The sequence below is a fragment of the Podarcis melisellensis genome (genome assembly GCF_964234715.1).
Source record: "Podarcis melisellensis genome assembly, chromosome: 7".
Lineage (NCBI taxonomy): Eukaryota > Metazoa > Chordata > Lepidosauria > Squamata > Lacertidae > Podarcis > Podarcis melisellensis.
Genome location: NC_138539.1, coordinates 74540427 through 74563377, shown reverse-complemented (window position 1 = coordinate 74563377; position 22951 = coordinate 74540427).

Here is a 22951-nt window from a genome sequence, read left to right as displayed (position 1 = left end):
CTCTGCATCTTGATTTGTGGAATCAACATGACTACAACAATGTCTTTATGCTTGGGTGTTTTTATTCTATTCTTTCTTCTAATTCAGTTTTCTCCACTTTCAAGGGATGGCTATATAAAGAAATCAAAGGATGCTATGAATTTGTCTCTGCTAAGTCACTCGATTGTGTCTGCAAGTCACTCCGCATGATTTCCATCAGTTAAAATAAATATCATTTATAATAATACTTCTAATGATGATGCAGCTCCCTGTTTTGTAAGATGCAGCAACTTAGGATTGTCTAAACATAGGACATTGTCTCTGTCATTTTACTTTAAATGCTGGGAGCACCCCCTCAAGAAACCCTAAATTGAACAGTTTGAATACATTATATGAAGAAGGATATGTATCAAGGTGGCCACAAGAGGTTGGCTAAGCTATTCAAAAGAAAGGAAAGGAGCCTCTTTTTCTTTTTTAGCTTCAAAATCTTGAGAAAATCACTTCACACAGTGATGCCTCTTAAGCAGACACAATAATTTACACATTTTGTTTGACTAAGATGTGTTTTGTCTCATCATTGAATGTGAAGAGACTGGGCCCAGGGAGGAAATCTTTGTTATTGGCTAATCTCTTCAGGGCTTTGTAGGCTGTCACTTTGAAAATGCAACTTAATGGAAATTATTGCACTGTGTTCTCTCAAGCAAAGTGGTTTACATAAACACTGCTGAGTCGCCTCTGGTTGGTCTGGTTTCCATTGCTGCTGTTTTTATGACAGGGCAAAAGCTTCATTTGCGGTGCACATGAAGGAGGCCTTGAGTCATTCACTCAAAAATGTCCTGCATATCCTGACAGCTAATACCAGAATACAAGGGCCAAATAAACTGCAACAAACATAAACATGCTCCATAATTCTGGATGCAACACTAAGCCAGGGACTGCCTACCTTGTTGGACCAATGGGTATATCTGGATTTTTGAGGGAGTGCTGTGGCTGCCAGCCCCTCTAGTCACTTATCCCCCCCCCCCCGTTCCCCAGATCAGTCCCTCCCATAGAGAGACAGAGAAAAGGAGGCATATGCACACAAAGACTTGGTGTTTTTCAAGAGATATGGGTAAATGTTGGGACCATTTGGATCCCTTCCAGTCGGGATTCAGGCCTCATCATGGGACTGAAACTGCCTTGGTCGCACTGGTTGATGATCTCCGGTGGGCTAGGGATAAAGGTGAGAGCTGTTTCCTAGTTCTGCTGGATCTCTCAGCGGCCTTTGACACCATCGACCATAACATCCTTCTGGACCGTCTTGAGGGGCTGGGAGCTGGGGGTACTGTCATACAGTGGTTCTGCTCCTTTCTCCTGGGCCGTGTTCAGAAAGTGGTGGTGGGGAATGAGTGTTCAGACCCCTGGGCTCTCACTTGTGGGGTGCCTCAGGGTTCTGTCCTCTCCCCCATGCTTTTCAACATCTATATGCAGCCACTGGGAGAGATCATCAGGGGGTTTGGGCTGGGTGTTCATCAGTATGCGGATGATACCCAGCTCTACCTCTCTTTCAAATCAGAACCAGTGAAGGCGGTGATGGTCCTGTTGAGTGCCTGGAGGCGGTTGGAGGTTGGATGGTGGCTAACAGATTGAAGTTGAATCCTGACAAGACAGAAGTACTGTTTTTGGGGGACAGGAGGCGGGCAGGTGTGGAGGATTCCCTGGTCCTGAATGGGGTAACTGTGCCCCTGAAGGACCAGGTGCGCAGCCTGGGAGTCATTTTGGACTCACAGCTGTCCATGGAGTCACAGGTCAAATCTGTATCCAGGGCAGCTGTTTACCAGCTCCATCTGGTACGCAGGCTGAGACCCTATCTGCCTGCGAACTGCCTTGCCAGAGTGGTGCATGCTCTGGTTATCTCCTGCTTGGACTACTGCAATGCGCTCTACGTGGGGCTACCTTTGAAGGTGACCCGGAAACTACAACTAATCCAGAACGCGGCAGCTAGACTGGTGACTGGGAGCGGCCGCCAAGACCACAAAACACCGGTCTTAAAAGACCTATATTGGCTCCCAGTATGTTTCCGAGCACTGTACGTTTCCGAGCTCCCAGTACGTTTCCGAGTATTGGTGCTGACCTTTAAAGCCCTAAATGGCCTCGGTCCTGTATACCTGAAGGAGCGTCTCCACCCCCATCGTTCTACCCAGACACTGAGGTCCAGCTCCAAGGGCCTTCTGGCGGTTCCCTCACTGCGAGAAGCCAAGTTACAGGGAACCAGACAGAGGGCCTTCTCGGTAGTGGTGCCCTCCCTGTGGAACACCCTCCCACCAGATGTCAAAGAGAACAACAACTACCAGACTTTTAGAAGACATCTGAAGGCAGCCCTGTTCAGGGAAGCTTTTAATGGTTGATGTATTAGAGTATTTTAATATATTTTTTTGGATGCCGCCCAGAGTGGCTGGGGAAGCCCAGCCAGATGGGCGGGGTACAAATATATTATTATTATTATTATTATTATTATTATTATTATTATTATTATTATTATTATTATCCCAGACAAATAATCTCAGCCTTGAAAAGCATATAGAGCTGGGGGAGAGGGTCTAATTCCTCCATCCTTCGTCTCTATGTAGTTTCCAAAGTGCGCACCAATCCCTCTTGCTCTCCTGGCTTCAGCGATAGCTGCGCAGCCTGCATTCGCTCCATAACACACAGACACATTTCCCTTTACTTTTTAAGAAGGGAAAAGTACGTCTTATAGAGCAAAAAATATGGTAACCAGCTTCACTGTCTCATGCCCAAGGGGGCAGAGTTTCAGAGGTGCTGAATACTTCCAGGCTGCCGCTACACCAAAAAGCACCATGTTGCCAATAGGGTTATACATACCCACCACATCTGATATGGGACCAGAGCTGACGGTATGGTTAAGTCCAGTCAAAGGCAACTATGGGGTTGTGGCACTCATCTCGCTTTCCAGGCCAAGGGAGCTGGTGTTTGTCCATAGACAGCTTTCTGGGTCATGTGGCCATCATGACTAAACTGCTTCTGGTGCAACAAAACACAGTGACGAATGCCCGAATGCACGGAAATGCCGTTTACCTTCTCCCCACAGGGGTACCTATTTATCTACTTGCACTGGTGTGCTTTCGAACTGCTAAGGTTAGCAGAAGCTGAGACAGAGCAATGGGAGCTCACCACTGTCAAGCAGATTAAAATGGCTAACCTTCCAATTGGCAAGCCCAAGAGGCTCCATGGTTTAGACCACAGCGCCTTCTGCATCGCTTATGGAGGACTAGAAACGTGTTGTTAAGGTCTTACGAAACAGAACACAGGGCCATATAATTGTGTATGCTCAGTGGATATGGTTTTATAGTAACTTATGGCTATTTAAGGGATGCGGGTGGCGCTGTGGGTTAAACCACAGAGCCTAGGGCTTGCTGATCAGAAGGTCGGCGGTTCGAATCCCCGCGACGGGGTGAGCTCCCATTGCTTGGTCCCAGCTCCTGCCCACCTAGCAGTTCAAAAGTACATCAAAGCGCAAGTAGATCAATAGGTACTGCTCCGGCGGGAAGGTAAACGGCGTTTCCGTGCACTGCTTTGGTTTCGCCAGAAGTGGCTTAGTCATGCTGGCCACATGACTTGGAAGCTGTACACCAGCTCCCTCAGCCAATAAAGCGAGATGAGCGCTGCAACCCCCGGAGTCGGTCACGACTGGACCTAATGGTCAGGGGTCCCTTTACCTTTACCTCTTGGCTATTTAATTTCTACATATCATGTATGATTACTATGTCCTCATTTCTTTACCGTTAACTCCACCAATCCTTTAATCTCTTGTGCATTGCTTGCTCCTATATATATGCACTCTGTAAACCCTAATGGATGTCTGATTCCTCAACTGTTTACTCTTCATAAAAGCTGTTGTATGTTTGTCATGGATTTATTAAATGTCTTGGCTAGATCCATGGGTGAAATATAATCTGATACGATTATGCAGTAAAATACAACCAGGCATTGTAGGGTAGCGATCAATGATAGTAACTTAACAGTAAGTTGCTGATCTTATCTGTGATAATTTTGGACACTGTCTGAGTCATTTCTCATTCTGTGATCAATAACAGTTTAGATTTATTTACCTTGCAACATGACTCTCAGTTGGCCTGTTTTAAAATCTCATCTATTATTATTATTATTATTATTATTATTATTATTATTATTATTACCGCCCTATACCCGGAGGTCTCACGGTAGTTCACAGAAAAGATCGACATAAAAACCATAATATATATAATCAAAATAAAACAGCAACCCAATAACTCCACCCCCAGAAAGAGCCACATTTTAAAAGGGCATAGGATGTCAATCAGATCAACCAAAGTCCTGGTTACAAAGGAATGTTTTTGCCTGGTGCCTTAAGGTCTGACATCCGATGATGAACATGCATTTTAGTTTTGCATACCCTTAAATGGACTGACTAAATGAGAAAGCAGCCATTTTATTCTCTAAGAAATATTTGATGAGAGAACTGTAAAAGCTCTGATGCTATTGGAGCTTGTTTTTATATGACCAGTCATCCTGAAATGGTAATCCCGTAACAGGCTTCAGATTCTAATTTGATTAAACTCCCATGGTGTTAATCAGAGGTTGGGCTGGGTGGGGGGGGGGGAGCTGCTAGTTAATTAAATTCACAGGGTCAGTAAAAAGGTGTATTTGCTACTACAAAGCAATGCTCCATCAATAGTTCACCATGCAGTACAAAAGCTATTGAAGCACAAGGAATTCATGCAAAGATTATGTCTAACTCAAAAGCTCGGGCTTTTTGTTATGGGCATTGTTTATTACCAATAAGGGTGGCATTTTAATTGACCCTGTAAATTTTGCTCTAAAAGGGTAAAAATAATTCGCCTGATTTAAATTTAACCTTATTAAATAGGGGCTTCTCTTTAACCTCAGGATAAATGACCATGTAAGCTCCCACTAGAATCTGCATGGGCAGCAACTGATCGGACTAAACTGCTTGCTAATCTAGTTAGAGGCTACCATCTTGCAACATTTTGCCTTTTCTTACCTCTTGTGATTCAGTTACGTATTCCACACAACGTTGCCCTGCTCCGAATTGGCTCCGTCTTGTTCTGTGCTGTTTACATTGACTGGCAAAGACTCTCCAAGGTCATACAGCATAGCCTGAACAGTGACTATTCAGAAGTAAGTCCTATTGAATTCAGTGGGGCCTACTTCAAGGTAACTGGGGTTTGGATTACAGCCCCAAGCATGTTTTCCCCTCCTGCTACTACCTGAGATCCTTGTAGTTGGTGAAACAGGACCTGGGTCCCTGATGAGGAGTAAATATGGGCCCTGGAATGCTGGCTGAGTGTTGGAGGGTGAAAGCAGGAAACTAGGAGGGAATGGAAACAGAAGGGAATGGAATGGCAGGAATTCTGAGCCCCAGCAAATCACATTGCAATGTTTGGTTGCAGGTCTCACCTGTGCTAATGCCTAATAATAACAAGTATTTTATAACTTGCTGAGCATGCCTCCTTTGTATGTATTTATGAACACCAGTGTACTTGTGCATTTCATCCACTCCCAGTCATGTGGAAAAGCTGGCCTTTTTACATGATCAACGGAAGTGATCACAGATCAGAAGGTGCTCTGACATCTGCTATGGGTCACAGTGTGTTCAAGAGAATACATCCTTTCCTTTCCCATGAAGACTTGCTTCTGGCTGTGTAGTGAAATGATTCTGAACAGGTACCATGCCATAGCTGTCAACTTTTCCCTTTTCTTGTGAGGAGTCCTATTTGGAGTAAGGGAATTTCCCTTTAAAAAATTGACAGCTATGTACCATGCATGAATGTGTCATGGGTACCTATGGGCTTAAAGCAGGGAAAAGAAAACTTGATGCTTGAACTGCTTCCAGTGATGACGCTGCCCAGGGATTTGTACTTGATATCCTGCCATCATATATTCTGGATCCTGAGATTTGTATGTGTGGCATCCCATAGTCGATCCACAACCGAAGCCAGTTGCAGCATACAGACTTGTTCTTCAATGCACTGTTTTCTGTGGATTTGTGTTCATGTAGCTGTGACTTGCGGGATCAGAAGGAAAATGCATTTTTCGAAAGATTCATGCAGTTTTGCTTTTAGACCCGAAGAGTAGCTGGATAATTAAGAAATAAACCGAACACCTTACTATCTCATTTACTATGACATCCAGCCACAAACCCACGCCAGTTCTCTCTGCTAACGTGAAAAGCAAAATCAGCTCACTGAGCAGTTATGTAATGTCTTGAGAAAGCAAGCATCTACATCGAAGTGACAGCAGATTCATCTGACAAGATGCTGAAGCTGGAAATCTCCTGCCAGCTTTTCTTCATTGTATTGCAAATTTCTCGAAGTGCTGAAAGTGTAGGCAATGGAAAAGACAACATCACAGAAGTCCACCTTCCTGATATGCAGGAAACAATTCACACCAAAACTACCAATTAAATACCCACCCATCTCTACTCATTAAATATACCTGAAGGAGCGTCTCCACCCCCATCGTTCTGCCCGGACGCTGAGGTCCAGCGCTGAGGGCCTTCTGGCGGTTCACTCATTGCAAGAAGCAAAGCTACAGGGAACCAGGCAGAGGGCCTTCTCGGTAGTGGCGCCTGCCCTGTGGAACGCCCTCCCATCAGATGTCAAAGCGATAAATAACTACCTGACATTCAGAAGACATCTTAAGGCAGCCCTGTTCAGGGAAGTTTTTAATCTGTGATATTTTAGTGTATTTTTGGTTTCTATGGAAGCCGCCCAGAGTGGCTGGGGAAACCCAGCCAGATGGGCGGGGTACAAATAATATATTATTATTATTATTATTATTATTATTATTATTATTATTATTATTATTATTAAATGCATTGTGAGGTCCAACCATCCTTTCTCTTATTGCTGGCTAGTGTTTCTATACAGCTGTCCATCTGTCAGTTCAGCTAATGGGGAAACATTGTGGCTAAGATATCTCAGATTAAGCCTATATTTTGATAAACACTTCCAGAACCTTGATTGCACTGGTCTCTGAAACAACACTATTTTTACAGTGGTATCAAAATTAATAAATATATCAAGAAGGCTTCCCACATTGTGTTCATCACCTACTTTGTGTGCAGTTTGCTTTTAAATTTAATGTTGTGGACCACCCTTAGATCTACAGAGGAAGGGCAGTGTACTATTACTACTACTACTACTAAATGTCTAAGATTGCACTTTTGGCCTTGCAGGCATCAAATATGAGGCATCATATACAAGACTGCATATTTCATCAGCTTTTGACTATCATCACAGATACTATGCACCATTGCTTGTCCTCTGGGAAATAACAAATACCATTGCATGCCAATGGACCGATACATACAGATATTATATACCATTCCATGCCAGCTAACCAATACAAATACAAATACTACTACATGTTCTCTATCAAATTCTGTCAAATAGCAAATACTGAAGTAAAATATCATAAAATGTAAATTATTTGGGAATAATCTGAATATCTGAATAATATTTTACATCAACATTCACAGAAGAGGATTTTGAGGGTACTTTTGGGAACCACATTAATTTCATTTCATGTGAAGTTTGGAAGAGAGGGTCTTCAAATCAATGTTTATACTATATTAAACAGCAGAATGCAAGATGTTGGCTGTGGATCACCAATAGTCAGGGAAGAGAAAATAATTAACATTTTCCAGCCATAACTGCTCTGGGTCTAGATGCACGTATATTCTAACAGCATTCAGCTCCCAGATCATGCCTGCTAGACTTTTAAAAATAGCATGTAATAAAATAAACAGACACTAGCAATTACCCCACTGGTGAGGCAATACTGCCAACAATATAGACAAACATGAATTTAATAAATCCAATGAACAAGGAAAGACAGATAAAAATCAATAGCTAAAGACTGAAATAGGATGGAGTTTTTTCAGGCAGCAAATGGTAAGGGGATAGAAAAGCCTCGATAGGAGAGCTAGAGCTGGCCTCTTTTTAAACAAAGAGAGTGGGATTTACATTAATTATTCCCCTTATTCTACTGTTGGGTAAGAAAAAGCCTGCGTTTCCTACCACCTGAATCGAATGTGCCATATTTGTGTTTTCTTTTTACTCATGCCTGTGGGCAGTAACTATCACCTTGTTGTTCTAAAATGTGTAGGCAGCTTTTAGGCACTTCAGAAATATGGGTCAGGATCCAACAAAGAAACAAACAAGCAATTCTTCTTCCATGAAAGATCTACACATACACATGCCTAGTGCTCACATAGAGTTTCTTTGAACAAGTAAAAAAAAAAAAAAAGGTAAAGGACCCCTGGACGGTTAAGTCCAGTCAAAGGTGACTGTGAGGTTGTGGCACTTATCTCGCTTTCAGGCCAAGGGAGCTGGTGTTTTTCTGCAGACAGCTTTCCAGCTCATGTGCCCAGCATGACTAAGCCGCTTCTGGTGCAATGGAACACTGTGACGGAAACCAGAGTGCATGAAAACTCCGTTTACTTTCCGGCCTCAGCGGTACCTATTTATCTACTTGCACTGGTGTGCTTTCGAACTGCTAGGTTGGCAGGAGCTGGGACTGAACAATGGGAGCTCACACCGTCGCGGGGACTGAACAATGGGAGCTCACACCGTCGCGGGGAATTCCAATTGGCAAGCCCAAGGCTCAGTGGTTTACACCACAGCGCCACCCGCGTCCCTAATAATAATAATAATAATAATAGCAGCAAGAGGTGGGATGAGAGCTGAATTGGATCAGGACCACCATGCTGGGTTGTAACACCTCCACACCCCAATTCCTCAGTTAACAGCGCCTTCCCGCAGTACCTATTTATCTACTTGCTTTCGAACTGCTAGGTTGGCAGGAGCTGGGACAGAGCAACGGGAGATCACCCTGTCATGGGATTCGAACCACCGACCTTCTGATCGGCAAGCCCAAGAGACTCAGTGCTTTAGACCACAGCACCACCCGCATCCATCACCAAATCTTCGAACAAGTGTCAGGTGAATGGTGGCGGCTGCAAGGTGCATTGGTATGAGGGACCAGCCAGCCTGCATGGCCCTGAAACTTTTCCAGCACTAGAGGTTTGTTTGAACCCTATTATTGTGTGAATCTAGTGTGCACTCATTTCTAAAATCTGCTTCCAAGGGCTGAGGGAAGCAGTAACAATGTGGAAGGTTGTCTGGGTAACTGCAGTGGGGAAGGGGAAATTGCTCCTGATTTCATTGGTGCCTGCTGTGCTGATGAAAGAATCCACTGGATCAAAGACTCTTCCTCCAGGAAACAACAAGTGGACAGCCCTTCAGTGCTAGCGGAAGCCTTTGCCCTAGCTTCTGCTAGCATGCTGGGTGAGTTTTCTTGAAAACAGCTTGTTCTGTAGGTTCTTTATACAGTGGTACCTTGGGTTAATAACTTAATTTGTTCTGGAGGTCTGTTCTTAACCTGAAACTCTTCTTAACCTGAAGTACCACTTTAGCTAATGGGGCCTCCTGCTGCTGCCGCACCGCTGCTGCGCGATTTCTGTTCTCAACCTGAAGCAAAGTTCTTAACCCGAGGTACTATTTCTGGGTTAGTGGAGTCTGTAACCTGAAGTGTCTGTAACCTGAGGTACCACTGTATATAGTTGCCTCTTTCCCTGATAGAAAGCAAGTAGTCATTGAGAAATAGTCTCTGCTAACAGATTAAATTGTTCAATGAACTTGGCCTGAGTGGTTTATACCCATATAATTACACCAGGGAGTTTAAAGGAAAAGGGAGGTGAAAACCCATTCTAGGATCACTTGTTCTCTAAAATAGCCTTTTTGCTCTTCCTGCTATTTTATTAGCTTTCCCCTTTTTGCTGGATTTCATTGTTAAAGGTCTGTGTGGAGATCATTTCTTGATCTTGTTGGCTGGCTCCTTGGAACGGTGGGATAAAGGATTTTTTTTTTTTAAAGGAAACAAACCCCTGAAGCTGCACATAACTGTTTCAGGTTTGGATCCTTATTGAAAAAAGAAAAAATAATTGATTGGTTACCTGGTATTTCTCAAACCTTTCCATTCTTGTCCCACGGAAACGTGGGAAGTGTCTACTTTGAATTACAGTTCTGCTTGTCAGTAAAAGGCTGTTACCCTTCAACATTATCTTAAAAAACCAGAAAGTGTTTCCTAGGACTCAGAGCCGTGAATGGCAGCCTTACTATTTTGTAAAATCTGATGCAGATGTTTTCAAAGGGTAAACATTTTTTAGCCTGTAGAAATTCAGGAACACAATCCTTTACAACTACACCTGAAAGTTGCTGAGTTGCTGAGAGGAACTACTCATCCACGTGGCTTTATTTATCCAAAAGGAGAAAGCTAGCTTCGATATTATACAAAATGACAAGCTGCTAGGCTGTGTTACATGGTATCCGAGTGAGAATAAAAAGGAGGGTGTTTTGTGTCATTTTTTTTTGGCCCCAGCCTTGCATGCAAGTTGTGGGCTGAAATCCTGAACACAGTTATGTTGAATTCTGTGTGTCCACAATCTTGCAAACACTATGTGCTGTTTCTCCCTGTTTGTTAAGTGTGTTTATAATGCTACACATTTGTATAATGAGCCATTCTCCCTCCACTATCTTTTGGAGGCAGGAATGATTGGTATCCTTTGGCCTTTTTCAGATCCCTTTGTTTAGAACCCTTACATTGCTGACTGGCTAATTTGTGTTTATAGCCAGATATGGCGGTTTGTATATGTATTTATGCCTACAAATTATAGACTACTGCACTGACCAAATGGCCTTCAGCGTACTGAAGCAAGAGGCAGGGCTCAGACCATTGCTGTTGCCAGAGACTGATACAAATCTTAAAGCTGCTACTTCAACCAGCTGCTTGCCTAGGGCAGCAGCTGAACAGGACGGGGATGGATAGTTTGTCGGAGCTCAGAGCCTGCACACCTGTGCAGTCAAGGCAGGGCAGCAGTAGACTCAGCATAGAGAAGTTTAGAGGTACCGGCCAGAGCTCTTCTCAGCAATGCCACCACCAAAAACCGGGAGGCAGACAACCTGCCCACCTGCACAGCAAGCAAGGGCAGCTCTCTCAGGACCTCAAAACATTGGAAGCCAAGCTGCAGGGAGATGCACCAAGCATCAGTCCAGTTATTACACAATCTAGATTACAGGGGTCGGCAAACTTTTTCAGCAGGGGACCGGTCCACTGTCCCTCAGACCTTGGGGGCAGATGGCAGACTATATTTTAGGGAACGTAATATCTTACTGGCAAATGCTTCACTTTTTATTTTATTTAGAGGAAACGGCTTGGGAGAATTATAAGCCTAAACTGTTGATTTCCAAAAGATAAAACTTGCTTGACTTCCAAAGAACAGGAGGCTCTAAAATCGGAGCTTTCCAATCTTTTTATGTCACCGACACACACATCATTTTGCAACACAGTAATTCAGTTTTTCTAGCAAACCGGAGGTTAAACTAACCCCTTTCCAGCCCTGGGAGGATCATGCAAAGCGTTCACACGACACACCTACACACTGCAGCCAACACGCCAATGTGTCACGACACACAGTTTGGAAAGCTCTGCTCTAAATGTTCTACCGGACTGAATAACTACAATGTGACCACAAAAGAATCAGTGCAAATCAAGTTTAGTTTGATTTTTAAAGTTACTCAAATTTCTAGATTCCCTCTGGAGGGTGATATTGGAAGAGAGTTCATGCCTGTATGGATTGTGAATGCAAATCACTGCTTCTCTGATTGCCAGGATGCTCTGAACAACAAAAGCAGTAAAACCCAAAAGAAATCTAATTTATATGTTTAATGGGCTATGTGCAGTGTGAACACTGAAAGGTATATCTTCTATCCCTCATCTGTTATTGATTCTCCTGAAAGAAATTGTGATAATGGTTTCCTTCACAGCTGCTGAGGCCTGATCACCATGTCAGACAGCAGACCAGGTAATGGTGAAATATTGTGGAAGTACGATGTGATTCTAGATGTTTGAGTGTCAATGAAGGTGCTCAGAAACACTCCTCAGGTGAGAATGAGAATACTTTTGGGCATCCCTTGCTTGAGAAGTAGAAACAGGTACAGTACTTAGAAGAGTTTAGTTCAGACAGCATCAAATATTTGTTGTGCAATATTCAGAATAAGTATTTGTAGTGTGAAATCCCGTGGAGATGCAAACTGAACTTTTGGAACTGAGCTAAAACATATATTGGATTTGGCATAAAAATGTGGAGATACGAAGCAGGCCCGGGCTAAAGAGGGTGTATATTAGTAATAGATGCTTATGTGGCCAGTTGTTCGTGAAAATGAGACTATTGTTCTACAATCTGAACTAACCCATACTGGTTATAAGAATCCTAGGTAAATACAGTTTTATACAATAGTTCTCAGCATCAGGTACATTGCTCAAGGACTGTTAAAAAGATGCCATTTTAGCCTGCTTTCTTGGTACTATTTGTTCTGGTTAGCAAATACTAATAGAATATCCACATGAACACATTGGCCATTTTCTCGACAAAGCAGTAACTACATGATTGGCTGCCAATTAAAGGATCTCAGAGGAACCCATTGAACATGAGATATCAAGTGGATTTCATTCTGACTGTGTGTATGACCCCCGCTGATGGCTTTTTGCCCTATGTTCTCTACAACAAAAGGCTTCTTTAAAAACATGCACAGATTATACATAGATATGTAAATTGCTTTAGATAACTGAGAGGTGCCTGGTTGCTCCCCTTTCCTTTTGGAGTGTTGTTCATTGACTTTGTTTAAGTTATTTGTTGTGAGAGGCTGCCTATATGCCCCACAGCAATTCTAAATATGCCTTATCAGAAGGGAGACCCACTGGATTTTTTATTTTATTTTGACAAAGTAATAATCATAAATAAACAAGAATAAAAATGTGCACCCTACCACTGAGACCATGCCATTGTAACTACCCAACCTTCCAAAAGTTCAACACCTCTTGCGATGGTTTGACCCCTTCCCATTTTAACAGGACAAATTTTACAATCTCCCTCCTCAAAATCATTTCTCCTGCATATTCCCCACCTTACCTTAATGGCACATATTAATTTGTCATGAATAGCTGTATCCCACACCTCTTTATAGACCCACTGAATTTAATGGGGCATACCGTCAGGTAAAGGGACGCGGGTGGCGCTGTGGGTTAAACCACAGAGCCTAGGATTTGCTGATCAGAAGGTCGGCAGTTCGAATTCCTGCAATGGGGTGAGCTCCCGTTGCTTGGTCCCTGCTCCTGCCAACCTAGCAGTTCGAAAGCATGTCAAACTGCAAGTAGATAAATAGGTACTGCTCCGGCGGGATGGTAAACGGCGTTTCCGTGCGCTGCTCTGGTTCACCAGAAGTGGTTTAGTCATGCTGGCCACATGACCCGGAAGCTGTACGCCGGCTCCCTCGGCCAATAAAGCAAGGTGAGCACCACATCCCCAGAGTCGGCCACGACTGGACCTAATGGTCAGGGGTCCCTTTACCTTTACCCTCAGGTAAGTGTCGTTAGGATTATAACTGTAACAAATGCACACATACACAGCTCAATATTGTTCTTTTAATTTGGAAATAAATTACCGGTACCGGTATCTCTTTTGTTACCTATGCACTTTTTTTCTGTGCTCCTCAATTAGTCTGAGGGCAATATTCAATTAAATAATCACATGAGAACTTTCATTGCAAGTTGGGTTTTTCCTCCCTCTCTTCCCCCCATGCACATCCCAAACTGTTTCCAAATCTGCTCCAGAGAGTTGAAGGAACCATCACGGCAGATGGGGGGAATGAAAGGGAAGGAGGGGGTAGAAAGTCCCACTGCACAAGTGAAAGTTATTCTGCTCATGCCATTATTTAGTTGAATACCACACTGAGTCTCTTTGCCAAAGTGGAGAGACCATGCAGATTTGACTGACCATTTAAACCACCCACCCACCACCTACAGTTCTTTGTTCTAAAGGTGTCCATTTCTTGCTTCCAGACAAAATGCCAACTGTATTTAAAAATCAATGGCACACATCACTCACTCCTATGTTCCAAAACTGTGCCCTGCATTTGAAAACATATATAAAAATGAAACTCTGATGAGTGCTGACATGAATAAAGCCTGCATTTAGACCAAATATATAGACAGATAATTATTTGATTTGTTTCTCTGGGTGCATCTAACAAGGAATGTTGGGTGTGTATACTCGTGGAAGTCTTGTTGCAACTTCTGTGAGTAAGGTACAGTGGGAATGCGGAAAACCCTACAAAATGATTCCACTCCTTGGGGCTTCTGTGAATAAGCTTATATGATGTTGCACCACTCACACAAATAGCTATTGGTGCAAATGAGGCAATGAGTTTAGCATCCAAACTGGATCTGAAGATGAAGAACCATGGTAGTCCATAATCAGTTGCAAACTGATTTACAGGGCAAATCTCAGAAGGAAGCCCATTTTGGTTGAGTTGGCAGTCATATTTCACGTTGCATGATTACGAATATTCTACAGAGGAAACTGAATATAGAAACAAAATAATCATACTCATATGTCAAAACAGCAAGAGGTGGGCCCTATCTAGCCCAATAAAAAGAATAATGAGATTTATAAGAAATCAAATTCTCTGCATAATTCAGTTGAAGCAGGGAGAGAAAATGCCATTAAAAATGAATGACTTTAATTAAGACGGCAAATGAGTTTACTTGTTTCGGATATATTTTTAACTTTTAGACATTAATTAGGATGTGATTATTTGTGTTTATGATGGCAACCTGTTTTTTATCACAGGAGTTTTGCCATTGGATTGTGTTCTTTGTCATGTGCTATAGCAACCTGCAGATATGTGTGTGTGTATAAAAATTAAACAGATCATAAGCTTATCTTGAATGTCTAAACATAGTCCCTGGAAAACAGCATGTATTCCCTGAGTTTGCATTGATATTGATTTTTATTTTTTTAATGATTCTGAATACACTTTAAGTGAGCAGCATGCTATGGCATTACTACTACTCCGAAACCACTTTTTCTGGACTGTTTTATTTCATAGCCCAATAAGGATTTTGCAGCCCATTCTTGGCTGCCATTCACACATTTAATCTGCTCTCTACACATGAGGGAGTCATTATGCATAGAGAGGAACAACATTTGCCCAAGGACAAATCCATGATCTTCAACATTTTACATTGGCCTTTGGTTATTATCTATATGTGGGTGAGAGACCCCCCCTTTTTTTGCTTTGCCTTATGCAGTTATCACTGTTGTACTTTGGACTCCTTTAAGCATGAAAACTAACTAAGCACACACACACACACACACAAATGATTCTGGGATGGATGGAAAATTATCATTACTTGTCACAGCCCCTGAAGAGGGGCATGGATACCAACAGAAGAAAAATGGAGCCCCAATATTACAAGTAAACTTATAAAGGTAAAGATAAAGGTACCCCTGACCGTTAGCTCCAGTCGTGGACTCTGGGGTTGCATGCTCATCTCTCTGTACTGGCTGTGGGAGACGGGGTTTGTTCACAGACAGCTTCTGGGTCATGAGGCCAGCATGACTAAGCTGCTTCTGGGGAACCAGAGCAGCGCACGGAAACACCATTTACCTTCCCGCCGGAGCAGTACCTATTTATCTACTTGAACTTTGATGTGCTTTCGAACTGCTAGGTGGGCAGGAGTTGGGGCCGAGCAACATGAGCTCACCCCATTGCAGGGATTCGAACCGCTGACCTTCTGATTGACAAGCCCTAGGCTCTGTGGTTTAGACTACAGCACCACCCACATCCCCAAGTAAACCTGTGTTGTTGTTTAGTCATTTAGTCATGTCTGACTCTTTGTGACCCCAAGGACCACAGCGCGCCAGGCACTCCTGTCTTCCACTGCCTCCCACAGTTTGGTCAAACTCATGCTGGTAGCTTTGAGAACACTGTCCAACCATCTCGTCCTCTGTCGTCCCCTTCTCCTTGTAAGTAAACCTATAGGAACCTGTTAATAACCATTGCAAGCTGGAATGGTCCAGGAGACCAATGAAAAAAGTTATTCAGTAGAATACTTGATCTGCACCTTGTGTGACATGAATTCTCTCCACCACAAGAATGCACTTCAAAGCATTTACTGCAGAACGGTCTTGAATACTAGCTGTGATAAGATAAACATTACAAAATAACAAAGCAAAATGTTTCAAGCAATAGGGATCAGTCCTTTATGCACTTCAGTGGATCTTCCTTTCTCTGGTCCCGGAGAGAGATTCTAAGCTTGTTCATAATTGCAGAACCATCTCTGCAACCCCTACTGTTGCTGCAACTTGTTGTTGTTGTTTAGTTGTTTAGTCGTGTCCGACTCTTCGTGACCCCATGGACCAGAGCATGCCAGGCACTCCTGTTTTCCACTGCCTCCTGCAGTTTGGTCAGACTCATGTTTGTAGTTTCGAGCACACTGTCCAACCATCTCGTCCTCTGTCGTCCCCTTCTTCTTGTGCCCTCAATCTTTCCCAACATCAGGGTCTTTTCCAGGGAGTCTTCTCTTCTCATGAGGTGGCCAAAGTATTGGAGCCTCAGCTTCACGATCTGTCCTTCCAGTGAGCACTCAGGGCTGATTTCCTTCAGAATGGATAGGTTTGATCTTCTTGTAGTCCATGGGACTCTCAAGAGTCTCCTCCAGCACCATAATTCAAAAGCATCAATTCTTCAGCGATCAGTCTTCTTTATGGTCCAGCTCTCACTTCCATGCATCACTACTGGGAAAACCATGGCTTTAACTATACAGACCTTTGTTGGCAAGGTGATGTCTCTGCTTTTTAAGATGCTGTCTAGGTTTGCCATCGCCTTTCTCCCAAGGAGCAGGCGTCTTTTAATTTTGTGACTGCTGTCACCATCTGCAGTGATCATGGAGCCCATGCAACTAGCCATCTCCAAAAAGCCACACAGGCAAGCTTCTCAAGTTTCAGCTTCCTGCTGTGAGAGCTCTGCAGCTTGTGTTTGCAGAGATAAGTCATCAGGTTGCACATCTCCCTCAAAAGCAGCCTTTCTCAACCTTGGGTCCCCAGATGTTTTTGGCCTACAACTCCCATCATCCCTGACCACTGGTCCTGTGAGCTAGGGATCATGGGAGTCTAAAGGAAAAATACCAGGCTTCTCTGACGCTTTTGCCAGAGTGGAACTGTTTTGCCTAACGTAAACTTCCTGTTACAACATTTTAAATACAATGTGTTCAAACATAGCATTTAACGTACAACTTACAACTTTCAGACAAATTTCTTGAAGCTGTTGATGCACCCAGAGAAACAAATAAAATGATTCTAAATCCACATCATTCTGATGTTGGATCTGTAGTTTGTGCCAGTAGTCACCAAGATTTCACCCTGACATCTGTTTTCAAACGCAGGACACAATTTTGGAAGGTAAAATAGTGTTCCCTGGCAGGTTTGTTGCCCTAGTGTTGTTGAAAAGGGTTGTGAACATATTGTGTGTAAAGATATTTGCAGTATTGGTGCATCTTTTCATTGAGGCAAAAAGCAACAACAAGCCAAATTCTGCTGCCCCAAAAAACAACGAGACAATGAATTTCAGGGTGATAATTGTCTGGTATTCACTTCGTATTCAATATATAAATAAGTTTTGGTTAATCTGAGTAAATAATGCCATATCATTGTTGAGAGGTAGCCTTAAACATTTTTGCATGGCAAGCAAAAAAATAAATAAATCACAGCTCTTCATGCCATTCCACACCTTCGGGCTGAACTTCCCTAACAAATAATAATAATCACAAAAGAGAGATGGAGGTGAATGCCAGGAAAATGGTGCCTCCTCTGGACTCAGTTGCTTGAAGCAACAGCCTCATGGTGCTTTATGGCAAGGCCAGCCCTGCTAGCTGCTGTTTTCTGCCTCCGTTTAGCCAGATAGAGTTAGGTAAGCATGTTGTAGCAGCTGTTTTTGGAGTTGCAGACTGATAATTGCGTAGGCAGCTCACTGCAATAGCTCTCAGGTGACGCTGAATTGGAGCTGCCGTCTTGCAGCATAGAAATACCTTTTATGATGCAAAGTGATTGGGGGACAAGCCCCTTTCTCATTCTTTCTCGCCCATGAGCAGATTATGAAAGAGGAGGCCAAGGTCACAGTGAGGGGGCAACATAAACTTGACAATAAATGTACAATTTCCTTATCTTCATAGATAGATGCCTATTTAAGATGGTCTTTTGGTATCGGATGATGTTATCCGCATCTTAAATCTAAGGTGTACAACCAATTTTGTTTCTGTTAGAAGAAATAGAATTTTAGCGATATTACGGCTGCACACTCTGATATGTCATTTATTTGGAACAAATAGAGGGCGATATGCCAGTTGCCATGGCAACAAGTTCCCGCTGGAGTCGCAAAAGAGCTCTCGGCACATTTTGAAATTACTTCCTTCCCATTAATGCCTCAGCAGCAAGAAAGGTGATGCTTGCTGCAATTAAATACAAATGAATATGTTTAATGGTTTTGTTGTTTTTTTAAAAAAATGGGAGTTGCATTTTTTCTCTCTGAGTTGTTTGTGACGTGCGGCAAAAGCAGAACAGGCTGAAGAAACAAAAGACTGAGTTCAGATGTAGCAGCCTGGATCCTTCTAAGCGAAGAGAGAGAGAGAGAGAGAGTCAGTCCCATCTTCTCGAGTGCATACTTAGGCAGGAGGTATAATTTACAAACAATTTATTACAGACAAATTCTGCTTTATCTCTGTGAATAGTACCGAATGAACAGGATTCAGACAAGCATGAGGAATTCAGATGTTTGCTTTGGATAGAGCGAGAAAGATCAGATGGCTAACAGTCAACTAGGCATTGTTAGTTACGCTGAGTCAGATAGCCTGATCTAAATATGCATCCTACTTTACTAGAGGCAGGAAGTGCAAGGGAGATGGAATGAATGATGGGCAGAACGAGAGGTAGAATGCAATCTGTACTGGATTTCCAAGGTTGTTCCTTTCCTTTCCCCTTCCTGTTTCATAACAAGATCCACACATGTACATTAAGGAGTTGAAACATCGATTGATGTAGAAATCAAAGAGAAGGTCTTGCCCACTCCCTGCCCCCAAGAGCCCCAGACCCTCCAAGTATCCCTAATTTCCAGGGACACCCCTGATTTAGAGAAGCCATCCCAGTTTCTGATTTGAATGTCCCACTTTTCCTTAGGATGTCGCTATTTTCATTGAAGAAAAGTTGGAGGGTATGGAGTTATCCGACCCCCGAGCCATCTGAAGGCAATCCTGTACAGTGGTACCTCGGGTTACGTACACTTCAGGTTACAGACGCTTCAGGTTACAGACTCTGCTAACCCAGAAATAGTACCCCGGGTTAAGAAATTTGCTTCAGGGTGAGAACAGAAATCGTGCAGCGGCAGCGGGAGGCCCCATTAGCTAAAGTGGTGCCTTAGGTTAAGAACAGTTTCAGGTTTAGAACGGACCTCCAGAATGAATTAAGTTCTTAACACGAGGTACCACTGTATAGGCAAGTTTTTAAAAATGTTTTATTATGTTTTTATATATGTTGGAAGCTGCCCAGAGTGCTCGGGTAACCCAAGAAGATGCATACAGTAAAAATAGTAAAATTATCATTATGGAATGGGACATCCCTATTTTCATCAGAGAAATGTTGGGGGGTATGGAGCTCTGTACCTATAGCTTTAACAGAAGCTTGATAGGCTGATATGGTTAGACAATGATGCTTAGTTCTATGCCATGTAGAAAGCCTCACCCATCCGATTCCTTTAGATAAAGCTGCAGTTTAAAGGCAATGGGGCAGGTCAAGTCGTTTGACAGCCCGATTGGACCTGACATCCTCTGTGTGAAGAGCAGACAAGCTCGGCCTGTTCCAAACTCTGGAGGCTCCCTCCCTGCAGGCAGAGAAGTTTGAAGGGAATTGAAGCGCTCACTGGCAGTTGATTTTCCTTGCTTCTGCCCTTTTCACCTGCTAGTTTGGTCAGTCTCAAAGCAGTGGTGGCTGGTGCCAGTTAAGGCGGGTAGGCCAGGAGGCCAACAGTAAGTTGAACCAGGGCCAATATTAGGGGCAAACTGGCAGTAAACCACACTGCATCTCCACTCCCATCGTTCAGCCCGGACACTGAGGTCCAACTCCGAGGGCCTTCTGGCAGTTCCCTCACTGTGATAAGTGAGGCTACAGGGAACCAGGCAGAGGGCCTTCTCGGTAGTGGCACCCGCCCTATGGAACACCCTCCCATCAGATGTCAAGGAAATAAACAACTACCTGACTTTTAGAAGTCATCTGAAGGCAGCCCTGTTTAGGGAAGTTTTTAATGTTTGATGTTTTATTGTGTTTTTAATATTCTGTTGGGAGCCGCCCCGAGTGGCTGGGGAAACCCAACCAGATGTGCGGGGAATATATATATAACATTTATTATTATTATTATTATTATTATTACTACTACTACTACTACTACTACTACTGTGCAAGTTGGGGTTAATTCTTTATTGGTAAGAACATGATCTGCACTGAGAATCCCAAGAACTGTGCGTGCTGAATTTCTGCTTCAAATTCCCTCATTAAAGCCAGAAGTCACAGAAAAAAGGTAGCAACACTACTAGGTTGCCAGGAAAGGATTTTTTGAGAAACATTTCTTCATTGGATTTCAATTTCAATTCAGTTAAGTATTTTAAAGAAAGACCAATCAATTTCTTAAAATATCCCTGAATGGATAATTTGCACACCCGCTGGTAAGGATGCAATTTGGGGAATGGCCCAATGAAATGCTATTGGAGAGTGATGCTGATAGCTCTGAATGAAAACTTACAAGCAAAAGCAGCAAGGGGTTGCTTATGCAATTAGGGATGTTCACTGGGGTTTTGCTCCTATCCCACCAATAGCCAAGCGGAACGCAGAACAACAGACTTCTAACTGATCCCCTTTCCCTTACTCTGCTGGTTTATGTAGTCATACATTCTAGCTGCATTATCATTATGCTCTGGTCAACAAATGTACATGAAATTTTGCAAATGAGAGTATGGAGATTTGCATAACTCTACGAGTATATGAAGCCCTCTCTCCTCTGTGTCTTATAATTATTCTGTTCTAATTAGTCATCTTTATTTTAGAATGCAAGTTATTTTGTAACTCGGGTTGCTTGCAAAATCTGGATTTAACCGGATTTTTATGCTGGAGGGTTCTGGGGTTTAAAGGCTTATTTCAGACAGCTGGTTGAAATCACCGGACATACAAATTGTAGCTGAAAATGTTCAAAATGGCCTGGGCATCCACAATGTCTCTAGGATCTAGTATGTGCCACCATGAGAGTTTTATCCGTTATACTGGAAGATTCATTTGTGAAGTCTGCAGAGTCCAGGGAGCTGATGCACCAAACTGGTCACACATTCCAGATCCGGACTCTCCACAACAGGGGTGGAGAGGGTCACATGCAAGAGTGATTTGGGGAAGACATTTTGTCTCAGTCCTATTCAGGGCTATCTCCAAAACTGCTCAGTTGCTGCTTTGCTCTTGCTGGTGCAACATCTATCTGGACCTGCTCAGTTGCTGAAGACTCATGGAGAGCTCTTCTGATGGCTTGACAACCTAACCCTCCTGGATACTATCTTCCCTCACTGATAGACAGGGAGTTTGAGCCTCCTGTCTCTTGCCTTGGCAGGAGGAGCACTGGTTGCAAACTGTGGAACTGATGTCTACCAGATTGGAACTGTTGCTTCAGCAACAGGAGTTGAAGGCCCCACTTTTCTTGATAATTAGCTGTGTAGTTGAGTAGGTGCTTTTCATGTGTCCCTAACCAGGCACTTAAGCTGCACCTCTGAAACTCCTGTCTGGCTTGCTGCGTCTTCTCCTTCTGTAGCCCTGGGGGGTATGAGCATCACCCATGGCCTCAGGAAGCTGGCTTGGGAGCCTCCAGCCATGCAGCAGGAATATCTGGATTCATTGGCTCTTTGGGGTCATTGGCAATCTGGAAGGTCCTGTTTTCCTTGCTGCTCCTCTGAGGAGGTCTGAGCAAGGCTCAACCCTCACAGATGGAAGAGTAATCAATATTTTTGATACAAGGAGATGGAAGGGAATGTGGGTTCTGTAATGGTGCAGAACCCTTAAGGTTTGGGTTAGTGACATGGCTGGAATTAATGACATTTTGGTGGTGGCCTATTCTGGGGATGTCTTCTCAAGGGTCAAAATGAGAACATAAGAAGAGACTGCTGGACCAAGCCAGAGGCTCATCCTGTTCTAGAAGCCGACGGGTAACATGAGCAGGGCCTGAGCACAACACCAATCTCCCCTTCTGTGGTATTCAGAAGCAAACAAAATATGTTTCCGAGATATTCTATGAATAAAGTGCTGCTCTCTAATTTAACACCCAGAGCACTGAATTCATTATCTACTGTCCAAGACTTACAGTATAATGCATTTGTTTCAACCCCTAAGAAAGCAACACACCCTCAGGAAGTGACATTATTCGAACTTGCAATATCCACCCAGGGTGGTGAAAACACAGATTATCAAGGCCATTAGAGGAGCCAGCAGCTGGCTGTTGCCCCCCTCAGTGTGTTAACATCATAAGGCCACCATGGGTGTGACACAGTTTGAATGCAGAGCCTGTGTTCCTCTGTTTGGATGCTCTTCAGCCTGGTTTCCTCAGTCTGAGAAGAAAAAAACCCACAGATATAGTAAAGGATGTTTAGGCAGGTCATGAAATGTTTCTGTGCAGCTGAATATGTATTGCATCTTGCCAATAGTAGAGCAGTCTATCGCAGCTGGAAAGCAGGAGTTACTTACTATATCAGATTGGACAGATAAGAAAGGCTGGATAAGAAGCCAAACATGTGATCGGCAGTACCAGCAGATTTTCCCTCCTACTAACTGGAACCAAAGGAAGGACAGTTGAGCTCAGGAGCAGCCTCTGGCCAGAGTCGAGATCTGTAGATCAATTCAACTCTGGCCTATCTACCTGGTTCACAGCCAAGCCAGGAAATGGATATGAGGTTTCAAGAAGAAATATTAATTGGAATCATGCACCGTTCTTCT